The following is a 23,145-nucleotide window of genomic DNA, read 5'->3' on the forward strand; positions in this document are numbered from 1 at the left end:
AGCCAGGGAAAATGGCCCTGTAGCTCCCACTGGAATGTTCTGGGTTGGGGGTGGGGGGGCAAAATGAAGGAGAGTGGGGTCTCCTTAGTGCTCCACTGAGCTTTTGTTCTTGTGGGGAGGGGACCTGCCAGAATTAATTAAGCACCCTCTAAGAGGGAGGTGGGGGCCTCCCTGCCTAGGAACTGTTTGCGGCCTAGATCTCTGGACCTTTGTGGCAGGTGAATCCTTTCTCTGGTTTAAAGTGCTCTGGGCTTTGGGGCACACAGTGCACAGAGTGCTGGGAGTGGGGGTAGAGCTTCCAGGCTGAGGTATTGGAGCTGCTTTTTTTTTTTTTCAAGACAGGGTTTCTTTGTGTAGCTTTGCGCCTTTCCTGGAACTCACTTGGTAGCCCAGGTTGTCCTTGAACTCACAGAGTTTCCTCTCTGCCTCCCGAGTGCTGGGATTACAGGCATGCGTCACCATCGCCCGGCTGGAGCTGCTTTTGTGACAGCCAGCCAGGTCCCTCTTTATGGTGCTGGGCTTCCGGAACACATGTGGTGATGGATCCCAGCCCCCTCAGAAGGGGAGTGTGGGGTGACTACCTAGAGAGCAGATGTCCCATAGAGAAAAGCATAGACTTTGGAGTCAGCCACATTAGTAGCAATAGCTGTGTGACTTCAGGCCAACTGATCAACCTGCTTGGGCCTCAGAATCCTCATCTGGCACTCACCTTTCATGAGGGTGAATGGAAACATGAGAGGGGGTGGATCACTGGAGTCACGGCTCAGCCTGTCCACCAACACGGGGAGCCGTCACTGGGCCTGGAGCCTAGTGATTTAGTGTGTCACGGTTTGAATTTCAAATGTCCCTCACAGGGACATCTCTACTTCCTGATCTACCAAGTCTGACTGTGGGGGCAGATACAACCCAGCACACAGTAGGCACACCTTCCATTCCTCACACCTGTAGCTCACAGGGACTCTCCCCACACCTCAGCAGCTGAGTGGAGTGGCATCGGGAACTCCACAGCTGGAAACTCTCTGCATCCTTCATGCATTCTTTTTCTTCCCACAGCTTTTGCTCTCCTCTCCCTCTGGGTCTTTCCTTCCAGTAGGCTTGTACAACTGACGTCATTATTTCTCAGGTCTGAGGCTCTGCCCATTTCCCATCTGTAGTCTTTCTCTTTGCTCCTCAGATTGAACAACCTCTATTGATTTATCTCCACATTTGCTGATTCTTCTGACATCTCAGGTCTTCTGTAGAACCATCAAATGGATCTTCCTATATTTTCAACCCTAGAATTTCCATTTGATTCTGCCTAAATATTCAGATTTTTATTTTGTTGTTTTGTGTGTATAAGTATTTCACCTACATGTATATCTGTGTACCATGTGTGTGCCTGGTACCCTCAGAGGGCAGAAGAGAGCATTCGATCCCTTAGAACTGGAGTAACAAACTGTTGTGTGTGTCTGTGCTGGAAACTGGGGTCCTCTAGAAGAGGTTCTGTTTTTAATGTTCCTTTTCTTTATTAAGATGGTTGATTTCTTGAGTCATGTCTTCACATGGCCCTCTAATTCCTTAAGCACCATTTCCTTTAATTGTTTAAACATAGGTATACCTCCGCAGCTGGGTTCCTGCTGTCTCTGATCCTGGGGGCAGGGGGTGAGCAGACTCGGAGTCAATGACACAGACTCCAGGAGGTTTGCAAGCAATCTCTCATTTATTAAACAAAGGGCTGAGGTTTGTGTATGTGGAGTTTTGGTGGGCTAGGCTCCTAGCTACTACGGCATTCCTTGGTTGGCTCCAAGGTGTATGTCATCATCTTTTGGTTTGGAGCTTATGGGTCAGGTTTCCTCTGGCCAGCGTGTTCTCTGTACATGTCACAGCTCTTTGTTTGCTTAAGGCACGGCCCAAAAAATGTTTTCGGCCTTACCCGCCTCACCTGGACTTCTTGGAGACTGTTTTGGGTCACTATCTTATTACTTTCCCTATTGTAATTTTTTCATCAGCAATTAGACATTGTAGATGATGTGTTGTGCAATCCCCCGATTCTGATGGTTTCTGGTCAAGGATTGCTGCTGCTGACTTTTTCTTTCGATGATGTATTTGGACTTCCTTTGAGGAAACTGCCTCCCCAGAGGTGCTGGTGATCCTACTGGGCTCCTCCCCACTACATTCATTTTCAGCCTGGATTCCTAAAGGTTATCTCTATGTCTGGAGGCCTGATGGTAGAAGTCTATACAAACACCCGGAGACAAAGGCTCCCTCCCTCCCTTCCTCCTGTTGTGACAAAACACCCGTCAAACACAAATGAAGGAAGAGAGGGTTTATTTTGGCCCATGGTTTGAGAGTTTGGTCCATCATGGTTGGTAAGCACGAGGCAGGAGCATAAGGCAGGGAGTCTGGTTGCATCTGCAGTCAGGAAGCAGAGAGAGACAATGCTGGTGCTCAGTTTGCTTTCTCCTTTTTATTCAGCCCAGGGCTCCAGCCCATGGGACGGTGCCACTGGCATTTGGATTGGATCTTCTCTCCTCAGTTAAACCTTTCTGGAAACATCCCCGCAGGCACATTCAGAGGTTATTCTAACCCTGTCAAGCTGACAATGAGGTCATATTCTAGGCTTCCTTGATCTCCCATCCCAGGTCCTTCATGCCTGTGAGCTCAGGCACCAGCAAGGGTTGCTTCCTTAGCCCCTTTCGTGACTCTCCTTTCTAGGAGCTCCTAGGCACAGTTCCGGCTGTCTCCCTCTCTGCTGTTTGTCCCACAGAGCCGTGTGCCTGTCTGTCTAGTTTACTTCTCTCTGGAGTCAGGTGACAAAGAATCCACTGTCTGTTAAGTGCCTCAAGAACTTCTCCAAACCTTCCTTGGCCTGACCTTTTCCTGGAACAAACAGGTTTGGACTTGTATGTTTATCATGAGCCCTGCCTGCTTTTCCTGCTGTTCTTTCCATTCCCTGTCTCTTCCAGAGCAGACGGCCACACACCACACCTTGGGCCGACCACAAGTTTCTATGACCTAGAAACCCACTTACTTGGGTTGTCTCCTTACCTATCAGCTTTACCTGGTGCAGGCCACTGATAGGAAAGGAGAGGGCATGATTTCCCTCTGGGAGCCCTGAAACTGCGACCTTCTGTGGCTCGTCTCATGAGTTCTCATCTTTGATTAATACATCTGTCCAAGTGGAGAAGGGATCCCAAGGAAGCCTTGGCTCTCACTGACCTTCAGGACCCTCCAGTCTGAACAACAGCCCTAATGTGTCTTTCTGAAACATGGATTTAGGGCTGGGTGTGATGGCATATACCTAGAATCCCAGCATTCAGGAGATAGAGGAAGGAGGCTCACTACAAGCTTGAGGCCAGCCTGGTCTCTACATAGCAGACTCCAAACACACACACACACACACACACACACACACACACACACACACACACCACCCTCAAAACCATGGATTTAACGTCTCATGGTCTTGCCAGCTTGGCACTTGTTTTTAAACAACTGAACATTCAGCCTGGCCCTCAAAAGCCATGGTCATCTTGACCCCACTGGCTTAGCTCCCATGGCTCCCTCCCGTGGTGCTTTGGCCTAATAGAGTCATTTGCTGCTCTTTGGATATGCTTGACTCTTTCCCACTGGAGCAGCATCTATGCCTGGGATGCTTTTTTTTTTTTTTTTTTTTTTTTTTTAGCACATCTCTGTTTAGAAGCCCTTCCCGGTATGACCATCTTGGTTGTCCCCTTGGTTTGGTAAACAGAGGTGCTGTCCCGTGCCCCAGACATTAATGGCACCCTGCTAGTGCACACATGGCTACTGGCTGCTGCTTCTGCATCTGACAGGGCTTAGGGAAGTGGCCACAGCTACTCAACTTGATGTCCTAGAGTCTGTGTTCAGTGCTCAGTAGGCTCCTTATAAGTGGGTTGACTGTCAGATGGCCTTTCTGTAACCTTTCCTGCTGGAAGTCAGCTTGCTCAATGGCACTATGTGGGTTTTGAAGTCTTTGGAGTACAATTTATAATCTGCTTATATTCAAATGTGAGATCTACATGACAACATTCAATTAGATTCCAGAAATCATTTTGGGTGGATTTTAACTTACTTAATATTCATTTTCAATGGCACAGGATCCCCTCCCCTGCAGTTTGGCTCTAGATCGCTTTATTTAGATTGGTCATCTTTTGTAAATAATTCTCTTTTGAGGGTAAAGAAATAGCCTTCCCCTTGATATCTACCCTTGGCAGTCAGGGGTCCTAGTAGTCATTGCTGCCCATTGTGGGCTTTCCTAGACAGCAGCTGTGTATGTGCACACATATGTGTATGTGTGTGTGTGTGTTCATATGTGTGTGTACCTGTGTATGCATATGTGTGTGAGTGCATGCATGTGTTTGTGTGTGTGTGTGTGTGTGTGTGTGTGTGTGTGTGTGTGTGTGTACTTGCTCAGAGGGAGGGGGCATCCTCAGCTTGTGTGGGTTCCGCTTGTTATTTTATTATTTCTTCTTTTAATAACCAGATTACTGATGCCAGCAAGTATTAGAAATTAATCCTGACAGTTCCTCTCTGAGCCATAGCAGTCCTTTCCACAGGCCCTGTTTGGTAGAACTGTACTGTGAACAGAGGACTCAGGTGAATCCTGTCCTTACTTAGCACCTGTGACTTTAGCCTGTCTGCTGACACTTGTCCCATCTGGTAGCAGATGATGATGAATATTGTTTGGGCCTCTGCTCCCTTGGCCCTCCTCCAAGCCAATGGCCCCTTGGGAGAAATGGTGATGTTGCTGGTGACCACACCTACAGCTCTTGGTGAGTTGGACTGGGGACTTTTGAAGATTCCAGTAGCAAGTCAGATATTTCCCCAAACTTCTGAAGAAGCCAAAAATGCAAGAAGTTCCTAGTGGAGAAAGTTTGTCTCTGGATGTATACAGAAGTTAAGCAAACAAAACCCTGCCTAGTTCCTTGTTTTTTTTTTTTTTTTTTGTTTTTTGAGGGACCAACAGTGCCCAATGCACCCACTAAGACCCTTCCCCCCAGCACTTTGAACCCTGCCCCATCTGATCCCCATCTGATTTGGGCACTGTGACATCACTGGGACTGAGCACTTACTGCAGACTTAATGGGAGAGCAGGTAGTTCTTGTTAGGAACAGAGGGCTCTTTGCAGAGATGTGGGCAGGAGAAAGAAAACCAGCAAGGGTGGAGAAGTACCCTGGGCCTTAGAAAATGGGGAGGGGCTTACCAGTCAGGCCTGAGAGGCTGGGGAGACACGGCTGTGGCTGTAGGGCTTTCAACTTATGCAGAGAGCTCAGAGGGCGTGGTGTAGTGTGGTGTGGTAGTTGTAATGGTCAATTTAACACAATCTAGGATCAGCTGGGAAGGGAGCCTTGGTACGGGATTATCTAGATTAGGTAGGCCTATGGACAGGTCTATGGATGATTGTCTTGTTTACCTGAATTGGTGGGGGGAGAACCAGCCCTCTGTGCGTGGCACCAGTCAGTATAAGAAAGAGAGTGTGGACTGGACATGAGTAAGCATGGGTGGCTTCATTCCCTCTCTGCTCTTGCTACTCGAGTTCCTGCCGCCTTGAATGCTTCTGGGATGGATGAACGCTGTTAGGATGGACTGCAGTCTGCAACTGGTGTAGTGGATAGCCATCCCAGCATTGGCCTGGAAGTCCCAACCCCCATTGAGGCTTCGGTAATGGTCACGCCCACAAGGCAGGGCGGAGAAGGAAGCGGAAGACCAAGGATCGGGAAGAGGTCTCTCACTTGGTTCCCGGACTCTGGACGCTGGAGGTAGACCGAGCAGAGTTCTCCAGAGAACACGGCCGGACTGTACTATACCCTTGCCAGACCCTGTAACCTACCCCTTTATTTGTAAGTACCCCACAAAATAAACCTCCCTTTTAACTACATGGAATGGCCTTAATAATTTCACCAATAAACTGGGAGCTAAAATCAACACTTGCTCCCCTACGTTGCTTCTCATGGGAGTATTCCATCACAGCAACAGAAACGAAGCTAGGGCAGGCGATACAGCCCAGCCGTTCCCATTTTTCCACCTTCCGGCTTCTTTCTTCAGTCTCCTATGCTGAACTCACACAGAGAGCAAGGCAGCTAGATGGACAGAACCCGAGAGGTGGGCTTTGTGGGGCATCAGGGAAGGGTGCAGAGGGCGGGTTGGGCCAGCACACACGGCATAGGATGCTTGGAGAATGTCCACTTTGGAGAGCGTGTGAATGGGTGCTCAGGCCTCTAGCTTCAACTAGGGGTGGGCTGGAAGTGGCAGGTGGGTCCTTGCGATGGTTATTTTTTCTCACAGCTGTGTCAAATGCCTGAGAAAAGTCACTTAAAGAAGGGTTTGTTTGGACTCATGATTTGGAGGTACACCCATCATGACAGGGATGGCATGGCAGTTGGAACACAAGGCAGCTGGCCACATTACATCCTCAGTCAGGAAGCCGGGAGAGATGATTGCTGATGTAAAGCGGTGGGGGAATGTTCTGTACACTGCGAATATGTGTTGCTCTGATTGGTTGATAAATAAAGCTGTTTGGCCTATGGCAAGGCAGATTTTCTAATCTGCAGGCGGGAAATTCAAAGCGAGAGACAGGAAGAAGGCGGGGAGAGATGCCAGGGAGCCGCCCAAGGAGCAACATGTAATGGGACACTGGTAAAGCCACGGGACATGTAGCGATACATAGATTAATAGTTATGGGCTAATTTAAGATATAAGAGCTAGCTAGCAAAAAGCTTGAGCTATGGCCATGCAGTTATAGTTAATATAAGCCTCTATATGTTTACTTGGGGGACAGGAATCTTCCGACTACAGTTCAGCATTCTCTTTTTGGTTCATTCGGGGACCCAGTATGCTGCTCAAAATTAGGGTGTACCTCAATTACCTACCCCAATTAACTCAGTTTAGAAACTCCCTCACAGATATGCTTAGAGGTCTGTCTCCTAGTTGACTCTAGATCTCGACAAATTGACAGGTGGTGTTAACTGTCATACTCAGTAAAGCAGAGTCATGATGCCATCTGGTGTGCCTGTCCAGTCTGCCCTTTGACTGGCTTTCCTATTCTCTGACCTGGAACCGGAGGATCCCTCCCTGTTTTTATGGTGCTGGAAATGGAAGCTTGTGACTTTCACAAATCAAGCAAGTGCTCTACCGCTGAGCTCCGCTCCCAGCCTGACTCTCTCCCTGTGTCCTTGCTGACACTTACAGAGCAGTTGGCTACATGCTAGCTGTTTGCTGATGAGACACACCCAGCCTCACTCCATCATGGTCAATATTGTAGGGAAGAAAGAGACAATTAGAGGTGTTTTTATCTTCCTAGAAGTGAGCTGTCTTTAGCACAAGCACAGGTAGAAGGCATATGCCTAGGGATATTGAAGTGCTTCATAAATCAAAAACTAATGATTCCTGGGTCTTGTGGGATTTCAAGGCAGGGGGTTGATGGATATTTGCAGGGGTGGTGTCTGGGTTTGATGGAGGGGCATGATCACCATGCCAAGGTCCTACATTTGGAGTTGGCTTGTCTTGGACACAGCAGGCTTTGGTGTGAGTATTTGAGTCCTGGAGACAAACTGTTACAGAGAGAGAAGGAGGCTTCCCATGTACAGTGACTTCCCTAGGCCTCACGGAGTGTCCAAGCCAGTGTCACCTAGTGTCGTAGGAAATCCTTCTAAAAAGCTTATGAGACTTGCTTCTGCAATATTAGGAATAGAACTCAGGGCTTTGTAAGCACGCTGAACAATGCCTCTGCCTCTGAGCTACACCCCAGCTAAGGGTATAGAGGCTCAGAGATGTCAAATAACTGGCGTGAGGCCACACAGACAGCAAGCAGAGGTCAAGTATTTGTGACTCCCCAGTCCCTGCCCTTCTATCAGCCATGCTGGGACAACCTTGCAGGACCAACTGGAAGCTCTCTTCTCATATGCCTCATATAAGCCTCATATGGCTCATATGCCCTCTAAGGAGAGAACGGGCACTTTATTTTGGCAGTGTCCAAATATCACACAGCTAATTGCCATTGTGTGCCTAGAGTGCACTGCTGTGTTTGGGGGATGATGCTTGAGGGTCATCTCAGGGATAATTAATGGCGCCCATCCTCCTTCCTGCTGCTCAGATGAACTAAGTTTGGGTGATTTTCATTAGTCCATTTGGAGGTTTTATCCTAGGCAGGGGTAAGGGGCTAATGGGACAGTGGCAGCCCAGGGTCATCTGGGTCTCCCATAGTGCAGTGAGTGGACTCACAGAAGCCCTGCTGTGAGAGGCTAAACAGGCCTCCCCAGTTCTCCACAGTGCAGACAGGATGCCTCACTGCAGCATAGGCGACTGGCCTGTGTGGAGCAGCCTGACCCTCTGGCTTGCTCTGAAAGAGGCCTAGAATCTTGAAAATCTGAGGTGAAAGCGACCGGGTTGCTTTATAATATTTGAACCTTCCTATAGCAGCTTTCTCCCCTGAACCCCCACTCAGCCATCATTCACATACCGCCAGTGACAGGGAGCTCACTACTCCTACCCATGAGCTTCCCCAGAGTCCTAAAATTAAGCATATTTTATGAGCTCCTCTGCAGCCCTGACACGTGGGTGGTCAGAGTCCCATGTCTGGTCAGTTCCAGACATGGGCAATTTTGTCCATCCTTTTCCTCCTGTGAGCTATGCAGATGGGCGCGACATCTGTGTGAGCCCCGGCAGGAAAGCGTCAAGGAATATTGCTGTGTCGTGTCTATCAGCTGGACTTTTGTGTGAGAACCCGCTCAGTGCAAAGGCCCCAAAGGCCAAGCCATTCCTAGCAGCTCTTTAAGTATTGGCTCCCGTAAGTTTCCTATAGATCCAATGGCTCCAGTTTCTCCCATGGTGTGACTTGAAGTTCATTGTTATCCTGGCCATGCTTTGATTCTAAATTTCTCTAAAGCATGACACTCAGCAGTAAGCCCAGATCCCTACAGAGTCAGGTGGCATTCTTAGCATCTTTAGCTTGGACATTTGAGTCTCAAGGAAACAGCTCTGCCCCAGTAGCTTGAGCTGGCAGCCCCCTCCATATGACTGACTTCTTTTTTTTTTTTTTAATTTTTATTTTCTTCTCTTGTGGTGCTGGGATTTGAACTCAGGGACTTTTGCATGCTCTGCCACTGGACTACATCCCAGGTCCTTGGATTTTGGGGGGAATTGGTGGGGAGGTTGCTATGTAGCCAGTCTGACTTTGAACTCACAATCAGCCTCTGAGTGTTGGCTGGGATTATGCACGTACTAGCATGTACTATGCATGCACTAGCATGTGCTAACATGCCCAGCACAGGTTGACTTTGACTTTGTACTGTCTGGAGCCTTATGTCCTCTTTTCAAGAACCAGATGAGATCTCTTCCCAGGACCACCATCTATATTTTGGAGACACATGCCAGAGGCCATCACCACCCTCTAGCCTGGGTTCACTAGCAGCCATTTGCTGCAGTCTTTAAGTGCTCAGACTTTGGTTCTGTCCCCAGGAAAGGGGAGACATGAGCAGGGCTGTGGTCACCTGAGTGTCCTGGGAAAGCACAGCTGTTTCCTGTGTCTCTTCTGCTGTTATTAGGGCCTTTCTTTCCCCTATTCCTGCAGCTCAAGGCTACTCTTTCCCCCTGGATTTGCTGGAGGGACCACAGCACCTAGCCTTGGAGGCACAGATCTGGGGAGTAGGAGGCACCTCTCATCCTGCACCCTTACAGGAGGTCAGGCTGCCCACTCTCCATCTCCCAGGGCCATGGCTTGGCCACCCAAGCCTGTAATGAGATACCAGAGAGACAGCTTTGTCTTTATCTGCCTTCAGAGACCCTTCTCAGCCCTGCTCAGTGGATCAGGATGGAACCAGGTCCCTGCACACTGGATGCCATCTGCCGGTTCATTATTATGGTACCATGGGCTTGAGGTAGACAGACCCCCTCCAGGCCTGCCCTAGGCTCCCTGCTTGCTACTGTGAAAAACTGATCAACTTTTTCCCTCTCCAGCCTCAGCATTCACATCTGTAATGTGAGGATGTGATTTGCATCCGCCAGAACAGGCATGAGCTTGAACAAATGTCCTTGTGTGACCTGGTACTCACAGAAGGCCGTGTGTGTGCTCAGGCCTCAATAGTGCTTTTGCCAGAACTTTCTATAGGGGCCAAAAAACCAATACTTTCCAGAGTAAGGGATTTAAGGAAAGTGGAGTTGACCCAAGGTGGGGTGGTTGAGGCACAGGTCCCCCAAGGCTACCCCTCTCAGCCACCAAGCACTGGGAGCCTGAGAGTTTTCCACAGGAGCTGCTGTGGCTGCTGCCGCTGGCACTTCGGGGCCTGCAGGAGCTGTCAACTCAGGTCCCAGCTCCAGCGACATTGCAAGTCAACAGCAGTTGTCAGAGTCGATTTAACGTTGATATTTTTATCACATATCAGGGCCTGATGCCATGGCAAGAATGACAGAAGCAGAATGCTAAATCATTTCTCTAAATAATGCAAGCTCCCTGGGCTGCCTGGAGGGAGGCGGAGCCCAGGGAGGGGAAGCCTGCTGACTGGTTTTTGGAATTTGGGTGAGGGACACATTCGTTTCCTTGTCCCCTGGTCCTGTGGCTGACTGACAGCCTTGTGGGGGCTGGTTCCTGGGGAGCGGAGGTGGTTAGAGGGCAGCAGCCGGGGAACTGGCCAGGGCAAGGCAGAGACAGCAGGGCTCATACTCCATAAGGACTTGTTGATTTGATTGCAGAAGAGAGGATGCACTGAGAGTTTGAGACAGGCAGGAGAGGGAAAAGGAGGCAGAGGCTGAGGGGGCCTGAGCTGAGGGGCGGGGAGAGTGCGTGGGAGGGGATGTGGAACAGGAGGAGGCGAGAGGGTGGGAGGATGTGCAGATAGAGGTGCCAGGAAAGGAGGGAGGTGGGGGGCGATGAGATGGGATGGCGGTTGACCCATCAGCTGAGCACTCAAAGCCCCGCCCCCATCCTCTTCTTATATTTTGCAACAAGGTCTCATGTGGCCCAAGCTGGCTTCAAACTTCTATGGAGTTGAAGACAGCCTTTAACCCTTGAACCTTTGCCTGTCTCCTTAACGCTGGGGCCAGTGTCCAGCAGTGCTAAGACCAAACCCAGGGCTCTGCGCATGCTACGCATGTTAGGAGAGCCTGCTCCCAACTGAGAGACATCATGTCCTTTCATTCTAAACCATCCCAGAAGGGACCAGAGAAGAGGATACTTGCCCCGAGAAAGGGCCCCAGGTTTGCTTTCCATTGTTCAGACAAAATATCCGAGAAAACCAACTTCGGAGACAAAGTTTAATGGCTTCAGAGGCTGTAGTTGCTGGTCAGGGGCTTTGCTTCTTTGAGCCTGTGGTGGCAGGTACACTGTAACGGGAGGTCTAGTGTGGTAGAGGAGGATATCTCACCTTATGGTGGCTGGGATGCAAGAGAGAGACAGGCTGGGGTCTCAAAATCCCCTTCAGGATGAACTATCAGTGATGCAACTTTGTCCCACAGAGCCAGCTGTGCTGGAGGCTTCACCGCTTCCTGACGGGACCTAAGGTTGAGGACCCAGCCTTCAACACAGAAGCATCCGAGGAGCTTAGAAACTATGGCAGAACCCCTGGCTGTGGGGAACTCCAGGCAAATATGGGCCGGCACCTGAATGTTCCAGCAAGGAGAACATCTAAGGCCATTGTGTTTCCCCAAAGTGCTTTCCCTTTGGGGGGGTACTACATCAGTCAGAGGGCAGGGGACTGCCCTGCTTACTGGTAATTCTAGCACCAGGCAAAGGGTCTAGGATATATTCAGGGCTCACTGTGTGATCATGGCATGAATAAGGAATAATCTGATCAGCTCAGAGTGATGGAGACATGGCTAAATGTCCCTGTTCCCACAGCAACTTGTGATAGACTGAGAACCACAAATCCCTTTTTTTTTTTTTTTTTTTTTTTAAACTTTTAAATTTTTCAGTAATCTCTGGAGGTGGAGGAGCCCGTGGGTCGGTGCAGCCGGGAGCCTGGCCAGCCCTGCGGGCTGGGTCCTTCCAGTCACGTTTGAGCCTTCCGGCCTTCTTATTTTCCCATCGTCCCTCTACCGTTCCCCTACATCTCCCTCCTCTGCTAGCTCGGTCAGCACAGAATTGACTCCTATGGAAACCTGGTGCCCATCCAAATCCCACCAAGGCTCTCACTCACGCGTCTTAGCTTGTCACATGGGCAGGCTGTGCCGCCGTATCAGCTCCAGTTCTAGTGGCTCTGCCATCTGATGCAGGTCGGGTGGCTCTTCATGGAAGCTCTACTTTGGGAATGATGTGGGGATCCTTGCCCTCTCTGTGTCGTGATGCTATCATACTAAGAACACATGGGACCTTTGCCAAATTGGAAAGTGGCACAGACCACCTCTGCTCACATGGGTCAGCCATGATGCAGACAGCACCCCCATTATACTGCAAGGACGATTAGAAAATTCAGTGGTGCTTGTGTGCCCAGGGACAGGTGGATGGCATGAAGTCTGGTAAATGAACTGTATTGGCTCTGTCATACTGCCTGAGAGGCTATCTCCACCGCCACCTTCCCTTTCTCCCCCGCCAGTCTGTACTTCTCCACAGGGTCTCATACTGATTCACCTCTTTCTGTTTCTCCTCCTCATAAGCCATTCCTGCTGTATTCTGGTACCCCCAGCCTACGGTACCTAAGTCTTCTTAGATTCCCCCACATTTTCTCTGAAAGTTCCTGACTCCAGGGGTGAAAATGGCTTTCTTTGTCCACACTGTTTTCCCTGCTGCATGCCTCGGGCTGGGTAGAGTTGGCAGTCTCCTCACACTCCAAAGCCAAGTCTGGGCCCATTATTAACAAGTTCCCCTGAGAGACTGGTACTGTTTGGCTTAAGCTTTCTTTTTCCTACCTTGCTGTGGTCACCCACTGGTCTTTTGGTCACACGTCCTCATCCAATGAACACATGGCATCTGTTGTGTCCTTTGTCCATATGCCAGAGCTCTGGGACCACATGGAAGACTCATTCAAAGTCCTCATCCAATCTGTCCACTCAGCTCCCCAAACATAGGTCAGCATGGCTCCACTTTAGGCAGCCATTCCTAAAGTGACATTGAGGTCTTGTTGTCTAGAACTGTTCTGAACTCCTACAGTTAAACCATAATGCTCTACCGAGCTTCTGTTCTGTTTCTTCTGAGAAGTATGTTGGTCATTCTCATGGTGGGCAGGAGTCCCCTTGATTTCTTTACCTTCTGTTATGGTTTGAATATGAATGTTCCCCACAGGCTCGTGTATTCAAACACCTTCTTTCTCAGCTAGTGACACCATGGGATGCTGTTGAACCTTTGGGACTGTGGTCTAACTGACAGAAGGGGGTCACTGGGGGCAAGCCTTGAAAGTGACAACTATTTCTGATTCTGGCCAGACTCTCTGGTTCCTGGTCCCCAAAGTAGGGGGAGGCTCTGCCACACGCTCCCATGACCACGCCTTCCTGGTCATGATGGCTTGGGACTGTAAGTCAAACTAAGTTCCTTCTCCTTTAAGTGGCTTCTCTGTTTGTCACAGTACCTAGGAAAGTGGCTGATAGGTCTCTCGGGTTCTTACTTCCTTTCCCATCTTCTTTAAGTCCTCTGGTCTGTCTTTTGACCGCTGTGCTGGTAAAGACTCACCAAAGAAACCAAACTACTGTGTAGTCTAATAGGCATACTCATCACAACGTATCATAAAGAATTAGATCATGCGACTATGTCAGCTTGTAGACTGGAGATGCAGGAGAGCTGATGGTATAAATTCCAATATGAAAGCCAACAGGCCCAGGGCTCAAGAATTTCAGTATTCAAGTTCGAGTCTGAGGCCAGAAAGGCTGGATGTCTCAGTTTGAAGGCCATCAGGCAAGAGGAGTTCTCCTTTTCTCACTGGAAGGCTGACTCTGTAGTTCTAGTCAGGCCTTCTGGTGGTTTGCCAGAACCCACTCACAGCAGAGAGAATGCTCTGCTTTGTGTAGTCTCCAATGCAATGGTTGTCTCATTCAGAAATGGCCTTCCTGATGTCCAGAATGATGGTGGATATAGCTGGGTACCCAAAGACCCAGTCAAGTTCACACGTCCAATTGACCATAATCACCACTCTTACTTCCTCAGATGCTCTGCCCCATTGCTCCTGTCTCCTAACCTGGAAAGACTAAACCCTCGACCAACCCAACGGTCTACTTTTTCTCTTCTTCTTTTCCTTTCCCTTGCTCTGCATCCTTCACTTTTACTTGACAAATTGTTAAGCAAAAGAACAAGCCATTGGGACTGGTATGTGGGTCTCAGGTGGTAGAGTTCTTGCCTAACGTGCATAAAGCCCTGGGTTTGATCCCCAGAGCAGCATGAATCAGGAGTGGTGACACAGGCCTGTGTCAGCATTCAGGAGGTAGAGGCAGGAGGATCAGAAGTTCAAGGTCTGAGTGAACTATTCAGTGAGAGAGATGATACATTAAATGACCCAGAGCCCAGGCAGGGCCATGTCACCAGGCAGGTGACATAGACACCTGTTTATTCAGCTTTCAGGAGGTAGAGCAGGGGTCTCAAAGGCTATAATAGTTCAAGAGTGAGGTCCATAGACACTTGGCTTGCTTAGGAACTTGGTCATAGATGTCGTATTGATCTGTGGGTTGGAATGCTTGGATTCAAGTTCTGTTTCCGTCATTCTTAACTATTCATCACCCGTAAGATTCATTTAACCTCTATAAGTTCTTGTTCCTCTCATTTGTTAAAGGGGGTTATGAGTGCCAACCTCATGACCACCAGAATCAATGAGGTTGAGACTTGTAGGAAGGGCTGTGTACTTTACAAGTGAGGTGCAGGTCTCTTCAGCATCTATGAGGGACTGGGGTGAGTGGCGACCTCAACAGGCCAGGCTTGGTCCCACACAGAGGGGGGGCAATTACCTCAGGGCAGCTGCTCCATCCTGAGACTGGCAGGGGGGGGGGGGGGGGGGGGAACTGCAGGAAGGCAGGGAGTGTCAGCCGGTCAAAGCTCCCTGAGCACTGCAGCAGAGAGAAGCTGAGCTTGGACTCGGCTCCTGGCCAGACTCAGGCCTCCTGCCTGGACTAGACCAAAGGTGTGTTTCCGGGAAGAAAGTATGGTATAGTTTGGGTGGTTCATGGCAGAACAGGACAGCCAGACATCATCTTCTAAACCTGGAAGCCTCCTGAACCCCTTCTGAAGCTACACTTGACCTTCTCTGATCCTGTGCCCCAATCCCTAAGGAGCTCAGTGAGGAGAAACTCAAGCATGGACTGAGAAATTGCATGTGGCTCCCAGGTTTGGAGAAAATAGTTTTCTACCAAGGCTCAACTCCTTCACCTGCCAATACGTGGCCTTTCTGCACCTCACAAATGGAGTTCCAGGCCCACCATGCAGGCAGTTTTGCAGGCCAGTGGGCTGAAGAAGCTCAAGCAAGTATGAGATCATAAATGCTATGCAAAGGGAAGGAATGGCTGGAGCCTGGGCTTTGTAAAGGCCTCCAGGGAATCCATGCACTGGTCACAAGTTGAGTCCTGGGAAACATCTTTTATCCCAGCCCCCAAGTGGGGCATGTGAGGCGTGAGTTTCAGGACAGTGGATTCCAAAACAGGGACTTCTCTACTGTTGGGAGTTCCTGGGGTAGTATGAGGGGGGCAGGTTCAGGAGGGAAGTAAGGAAGCAGGAGGCCAGAGGAGAGGGTGTTGGTGGTCGGGAGAGCCTAGGAAGGTAGTAGAGGAGCCTGCTGAGCAGGCTAGCTGATGCCAGGACCCAGCCATGCCAGCATTGTAAAGCGATTGCTTATAGCTGTGTGTTTAAAGCAGTTTACTCATGGTGCCAACTGTTCTTGGATGATTTTCCCTAAATGTTTGATGTTTTGTACTTGTGCCCAGAGGCAATTTTATGTGGTGGGGGCTCTTCTGTCAATCTGTCATGGTGAGTGATTAGAAGCAGGAAGGAGGTACCTGATGTCCCCTAGAGGGGCTGCAGGAGGTCTGTACTCACACACAGTTAGCCAGGCAGACAATCTATTGATGAATCCACTCCCTTGACCAAGAAATCTAAACCTGTGACTGTGGTTGGGTAGGGTGCCTGAGAAACTGGGGTGGTGTCTTTGTCCTCATCATGCTTAAGATTGCATGAGGTATTCTGACTCTTTTTTTGGAAGTACACTCACAAGACATACAGACCACGGACACACAGATACACACACATAGATACACACACAGAGAGAGAGATACACACAGACACAGACACACACACAGACATAGATACACACAGATATACACAGAGATACACAGAGAGAGAGATACACACAGACACACACACACAGAGACATAGTTTTACACACACACACACACACACACACACACACACACACACACCTCCATCCCTGACACACATGAGGTTTGAGTACCGGCTACCTAAAGGCTCTCTGGGATGGTTTCCCATCACTAAACCTATCTGCATCTGGTTATCCCTCATACTACTTCTAATTCTTTTCTGCTATGAGGAGCCGCTGACTTTCTTGGAATCTCAGCAGCCAGGTAGAGAGGCATGAGAGATGGGTAGGCTGTTGGTTGCCTGGCTCCTCTCTGGTTTCTGAGCTGACTGTAGGTGCTGGTGTAGTGGCAGCTACCCTGGGCTCAGAGCCAGGACTCACACAGCCCCTGGACAAACCAGAGACTGAATGTCAGCTGCAGAAGGCCAAGCTTGGATCAGGTCTGGTGCGTCTAGTGCCCAAGTCTGGCCCTGGTGGAGAAGGCCTGTGGGATGAGTGAATGAGTGGAGATCTGTCAGGGTTTCAGAGTCCAGCTTTTGTTTGTGAATGGGCTCTTAACATGTAAATGCCCTGGCTTGAGGCAGGAGTCCCCACTATCCTGAGGCAGGGAAAATAGCTAACCTGGGGCAGACAGATCCAGGTTAGACTCTCAGTTTGTCAACCAAGAAGTATGTCATCTCAGTTCCTTCACTGAGGGGTCAGGACATCTACTTAGTAGAGTTGAGGTATGGTGTAATAGTGTGAGAACTGTGAACATTGGTAATGAACAAAAGGCATGCAGGAAGCCTACTTGGAAGCAGTGGGTCTGGAGGCATGGAAGGAAAGCTGTGTTCTAGAAAGTTCCTGCTAGTCATTGATTTGGCAGAAAATCCATGAGCTGGGACTGTCACACCGCTGCTAGCTTGGGAGCCAAGTCCAGCTCTGAGGGCTTGTCCTGCCACCATGGGGTGGTGACAGAGTGGAGGAGCCCTCCATCAGGACAGTGGGCTTCTTCCTTTTATCAGTCAGTTTTACTTCCCTATGTGTGACTTGGCATGAGCCCTCCTCATCCTTCTGCTCAAGGGACAGAGATTCTGATGAAGAGATGAAGATAGAGGGGCTTGGGAAGGTGTCACAGATCCTAGGGGGGGGTGGAGGGGGGTGGAGGGAGATCACTAAGGTACCTGCTGGGGACAATCCAAACAAGTTAACGCTCCTCTGCATGGTCCAGAACTTAGATCTGTCATCTATTTCCTCAGAAACTTGGGGGATTTTTCATATGAGATATTATTTCCCCACTTTGAAGCCATCACAAGTTCAAAACATGGGTCCCTGGAACCCATGTTGCTTTATGGATGGGTGTTGCAGAACATTCCTTTATATTATGTGAAATGTGTAGCACTGTGATTGGTTTAATAAAGAGCAGAATGGCCAATGGCTAGGCAGCAAGAGGTTAGGCAGGATGTCTGGGGGCATGAAGGTCTCAGGGAAGAAGAGAGGTGGAGTCAGCAGTGAGACACAGAGAGAGCAAGATATGCAGGAGAGGTAAAAAGCCATGAGTCATGTGACTGTGTGTAGAGGAACAGAAAATTGTTAGTTTACATTATAAGAGCTAGTTAGAAACAAGCCTAAGCTACAGGCTGAGTCTTTGTAATTAATAATAAATCTCCTTGTCATTTTTGTGAGCTGGCAGCCCAAAGAAAAATCTGTCTATAGATGGGACTGTCAATAAGAAGAACCAAGTGGCCCATGCAGAGCTTCGGCTCCTGAGAAGTCAGTCAATGCTCCCACAATGTATTACAAACACTATAAGCAGTAGGGCTGGAGACAGTGGGAACAAGCTCCCTGCTGGACTTCACTGGTGATAGGGAACAGCAGGTCCCTGTGGGACAGGGCACAGATCCCAGGAGACACTTGGTGGGTTTGTCATAGAACCAGATGCTGTCTAGCTGTCGAGATGCCTTTCATGACCATATTACCTGATAGCCCAAAGGCAGGAAATCATTGCCGCTCTGGGGTCAAGAGTCTGGGATAAAGGTGTATTCTGCCACTTGCTAGCACTGTAGCTGGGGTAGGAGCCTCTGGCCACGCATTAGCCATGAGCCTGTGTCAGGAAGTATGCTTGTCTAGCATGTGGGAAGCCGGCTTCCATATCCAGCTGGTGCTTGTCTGGACTCAAGCACTCTAGAAGTGGAGACTGGGTGATCAGAAATGCAAGGTCGTTCTTGACGACATAGCTAGTTCAAGGCAAGCTTGACCTATAATGAGACCCTGTCACAAACAAACAAACAACAAATCCAAACAAACGAAGGAAAGCTGTATGTGTAGACAATGGGTAAGGGCTAGGGAGGGCATTTGTGTGTGTGTGTGTGTGTGTGTGTGTGTGTGTGTGTGTGTGTGTGTGTCTGAAAGATGCTTGGGTATTGCTTATAAATGGGTACCCCAGAAGGTGTAGTATGTCATACAAGTGCAGAAACTCATTGCCTGGAACATACGTGAACAACGAGCAGGCTACAGTGGTCTATAGGAGTCTCCAGTCTATAAGGACCCCTTTCTCAAAAACAGTGGATCACTAACCAAAGCATGAGGCCTTCTGGGCACTGAGAGACTGCCACAGGTCATATATAGGTGCACAAAGCCAGCCTTGGTCTTGGGGCAGGGGGTCGGTGCAGTTGGGGAGGGTCCCTTCTTCTCATGAGTCTTCAGGAGGCTGGGACTGGGGAAGGCTAGGGGCAGAGAAGCATGATAATGGAGGGTCAAGGACTGCCTCTGCCCTGAGCAGATACAGAGGGACATTTCCTTACCTCCCATCCAGCGAATTCCCTTCCCACTCCAAAGCCAGCCCAAGGTAATAGTTTTTGACACATTTCATTGAAATATAATAGAATATTTGCATGGCGTTATTAAATAAATAAGGGTTGACTTGAAGCAGTGCTTGTTGGGAAATGTGATATGAAAATTCATTTAATATGAAAGAATGTGGAAGCTTGAGTATATGGTAATAGACTGATTGCAGATAGTATCTGATAACTCCATACAAATACATTTCAGTCACAGTATCTGTCAGGCTGGTCCCCAGCTCCAGAAGCGTACAGGGGTGACTGCATGCGGGACCTCTCTTCTGGGCCAGATTAGAATTAATTAATTGGGAATATTGTGACATTACTTTTGTAATTAAGAAGCACCACTATTTGCAGTGGCGGTGAAGGGAAGTGTTTACTGTTGTCTCCAATGAGGCAGGAGAAAAAAATGAGACGTGGCAAAGCCGCAGCGGAGAGACATCTGGAGTGGGAAGTTCTATTATTTTTGTCTTCAGCTTTTCTGACTTGCCTAGAGTGTGTGGGGCTCCAGATAAGAGGCTGGGTCTCCGGGCCAGGCCAAGGGCAGAGCTTTCAGCACCTCCCTAAAGGTCAAGGGTAGCTTCTCTCTCAGGCTTGCAGATCCCAGGAGGCTGCCCCCAACCCTGCCGATAAGGAGGGGGCGGAGTTCTCCAGGGAAGTTGGACATAAAGAGCAGGAAAAGCGGAGTTCAAAGGTGAGTCAAGGCTAGTGAGCAGTGACACGCCCCTTCCTCTCTTGATAAACTGTGAAATCCATTTGTCCTTGGCCGGGGTGAACTCAGTGAGGCGAATGTAGTCACTTCTGGGCACTGCAGAAGGGCTGGAGAGGGAGGAGAGGTGCCCATATGCTGGCCTGTCTCCCAGTACACGACCCTGGGAGTTTGCTTGTCTTTCTGCCTTTTCCTTTCCTGGGGAGAAAATGGAAATAATTTCCTTTGAAACGTGACATTTCCTAATCCGGCGCCCGGCCTGGCTGACAGCAGGATTAGTGTGCTCTGGCTGCCAAGCCTGGCTGGCCATATGCAGGCACTCCCGTGGGGCTGCTGTGGCCAGAGCCAGCCCCCTCCCCTGGCTCTTCTCCCATCCCCAGGCTAGTCTCAGCTGTCCCATCCCCTCCATCTACACATAGGGGACTAGTGAGCTGGAAGCCAGCTCTGGGGGCCCCTTCCTAACCAAGGGACCGAGGAGGATCTGTGGGGTGGGTTCTTGCATCCACCTAAAACTGTTAGTGTTGTTCACCAAAGGGAAGGCGAGGAAGCCAGGTATTGGGAGGTAGAGTTCCATCTTGACTCTGCAGGGACTCATAATGGAATGTGGGGCACTTCAGGACCCCTGTCTGGGCTCCAGTCTTAGCTTCCAAAGACAATGTTGCATAGGTTGCCTTGACTCCCAGAAGTCTCTGATTGAACAATTTTTCTCAAGGCACTCTCATTAATAATATAACATTGTATTTATTTATGTAATACACATATGTCTATAATAAATAAATAAATAAATAAATAAATAAATAAATAAATAAATAAATAGGTGGTTGTTTACTAAGCAAAGTGTTCTTCTGGCTTTGCCTCCCCTTCTCCACAACTGTTCTTTAAGGTGTTCAAAAGGGGCACTTTGCCCCAGGGTCTCTCCTAGGAGATGTGCCAGACAGACAGCACACTTACCCTTGTGCCCTGGAGAGCTGCTTATTAGAATGCATGATGTCCGTGCATTGCAGCATTCTGACAGGTGGGTACCACCCTCTTCCCCCTCATAGATGAAGAAGCTGAGGACCAGAGAGGATAAGACATTTGCTCAGATTAGCACAAGCCAATTAGAGCCCAGATGGGTCCAGTTCCCAATGTCCTATCACTCAGCTGTCTCTCAGTGTTGTTACCTACAAACCACTCACTCTTCCCTACTCCACACAGCCCTCTGCCCAGTCCATGAACTCTTGGATTTGTGCTAACAGTCCTAGCCGATCCTGGCTGGGTGTAAGTTTAATTAATAAAATATTTAAATTCCATTTATTGATGTGTGTGTGTGTGTGTGTGTGTGTGTGTGTGTGTGTGTGTGTGTGTGTGTTTTCTCCACAGAGCACATGTGGAGGTCAGAGGACAACTTGAGGGAATCATTTCTCTCTCTCCTTCTACCATACAGCAGGACTGGGAGTCATTGAATTCAGGTCCTTAGATTTGGTGGTCAGTGTCCTCATCCGCTGAGCCATCTTGCTGGCCTGTGTGGAGTGGTGTAGTGTGTCCCTCAGCTCCACAGCCAGGTGGCTTACGTGTTGTGAGCTCCAAGACTGAGGGAGGTCTCCCCAGACTCAGAATGCCTGACCGGGGTCAAGATGAAAGCTGAAGACAGTGTGGACAACTAACTGTTCAGAGGGGACTGAGTAAGGACGTCAAGCAGTTTTGCATGAGGCTGGAAGCTTCTTTCCCAGCCTTTGAGATTAAGAGAAGAACCCCAGGGAGCCCAGGCTTTGTGCAGTGAATAAACAGCCCCGTGCAGCCAGAAGGGAAGTGGAGAGGTCCAAGCTTCCTCTGCCGGGGTGTTTCTCCTATCTCTGGCCTCATTGGCTAAAGCTGCCCGTCACAGATTGAGACTCCACGGGCCTTTTAGAAGTACTTTGGGGCCCTGAGGAGGAGGGAGGGAGTCTCTGTCCCCGCCTCCCTCCTTCTTCCCCTCCTCCTCCGTACTAGGTGTTGAAATGGGGTTGGAAGGTAGCTGGGGAGCTTATGAGGGGGAGGAGGGCAGGGAGTTGAGGGGGCTGGTGGAAAGAAGCCTGCAGAATAAGTGAGGGCCTTGCCTTGCCCAGACTGAGATTCAGGAAGACAGATGGGGGGAAAGGGTTTCTTGCAAAGAACCCAGCGATGAGAAGACAGCTTGGTCTGAGGCTGGTTTTCTGGGAAACCTGTGGGAGATCAGAGTAGCAAAGCTGAAAGCTGGAAACAAAGTATCTAAACTCCAAAGACTGGAAGGGCTGGGCCCACCTGAGATCTGAGTGAGTTGAGCGTGGCCCACTGGGAACATCCATCCCAACATCTGAGGTGTCTTTGGTGACTGTTTACAGGGACTGCTTCCCCTGGGAGCGTTGTCCCACTGCACCAAGCTGTCCCTCATGCTCTTCCTTCGCGCCCAGCGCTTTCTCCTCACAGTCTCTTCACTGCCTCTTTCTTAGCATCTCTGCCCCCTCCCATCTCCCTTTCTCTTTCTCTCCCTCCCCTATCGATCTCCCGACCTCTGCATTAGCATTCACAACCTCTGGCACCAGCCACTTAGGCCAGAAAGACAGCTCCTTGGAAACACAATTGAAATATTTTTATAAATGACCAGCGGAGTTTGAGTGACATGCCCTTCTTAGGCTAAATAAAATTAAAGTTAAACCCTCTAAAAAATACATGAGCCAAACATCCTCTGCACATTTCATTATGCAAATGCGGCTGTCGGGGCTGCACAAATTAGCCCGCCTTTTGAAATCGGCTGCTGCTGCCTCCTCTTCTTTTTCCATTCCTCTTTTCTCTCCCTTTGGGTTGTGAGCGAACAGGCTTTGTGGTTTTCGTCTGACAGCTGGAGTCTAGAGGAACTGGGCGGCTGGAGGGTGGGGACCCGCAGACTCCTTATTTCTTCTTTGTCCCATTCTTTCCTTTCTTTGCAGGTGAAGACTGTGTGTGTGTGTGTGTGTGTGTGCGCGCGCGTGCGCGCGCTTGGGGGAGGTGGGAGGGTGTCTCATCCTTTTTCTTTCTAAACTGCTTGGCAGGGTCTGGCCAGGAGAGGTCAGCGTGGGGTTGGGAATGGGGACTTGCAGGATTGGGAAGGGTACTCAGAAATCCCTTAGTCTGGGGGCTGTGGCTGCCACTGGATCTGACAACAGATGGCCCTGGCCTCAGGTCCAGGCACTCCTCCCCAGGGTCTCAAGTATACACATCATGGCTTTCCCTTTGTTTATCTAAATCCCAGATGGCCCCTGAAGAACATAGGTGGGCCTCCGGGCTTGCCCGGTGTCTCCTCTGATGGGGACATTAGGAAGGAGGAGGGTGCATATTGGGATAGACAGCTGTCAGGCCACCAGAGACTGTGATCTGTAGAGACAGCCCTTTCTAACACTGCCCTGAAGCATGACTCAACTGGCCT

The sequence above is a fragment of the Onychomys torridus genome, chromosome 7, assembly GCF_903995425.1.
Source record: "Onychomys torridus chromosome 7, mOncTor1.1, whole genome shotgun sequence".
Classification (NCBI taxonomy): Eukaryota; Metazoa; Chordata; class Mammalia; order Rodentia; family Cricetidae; genus Onychomys; species Onychomys torridus.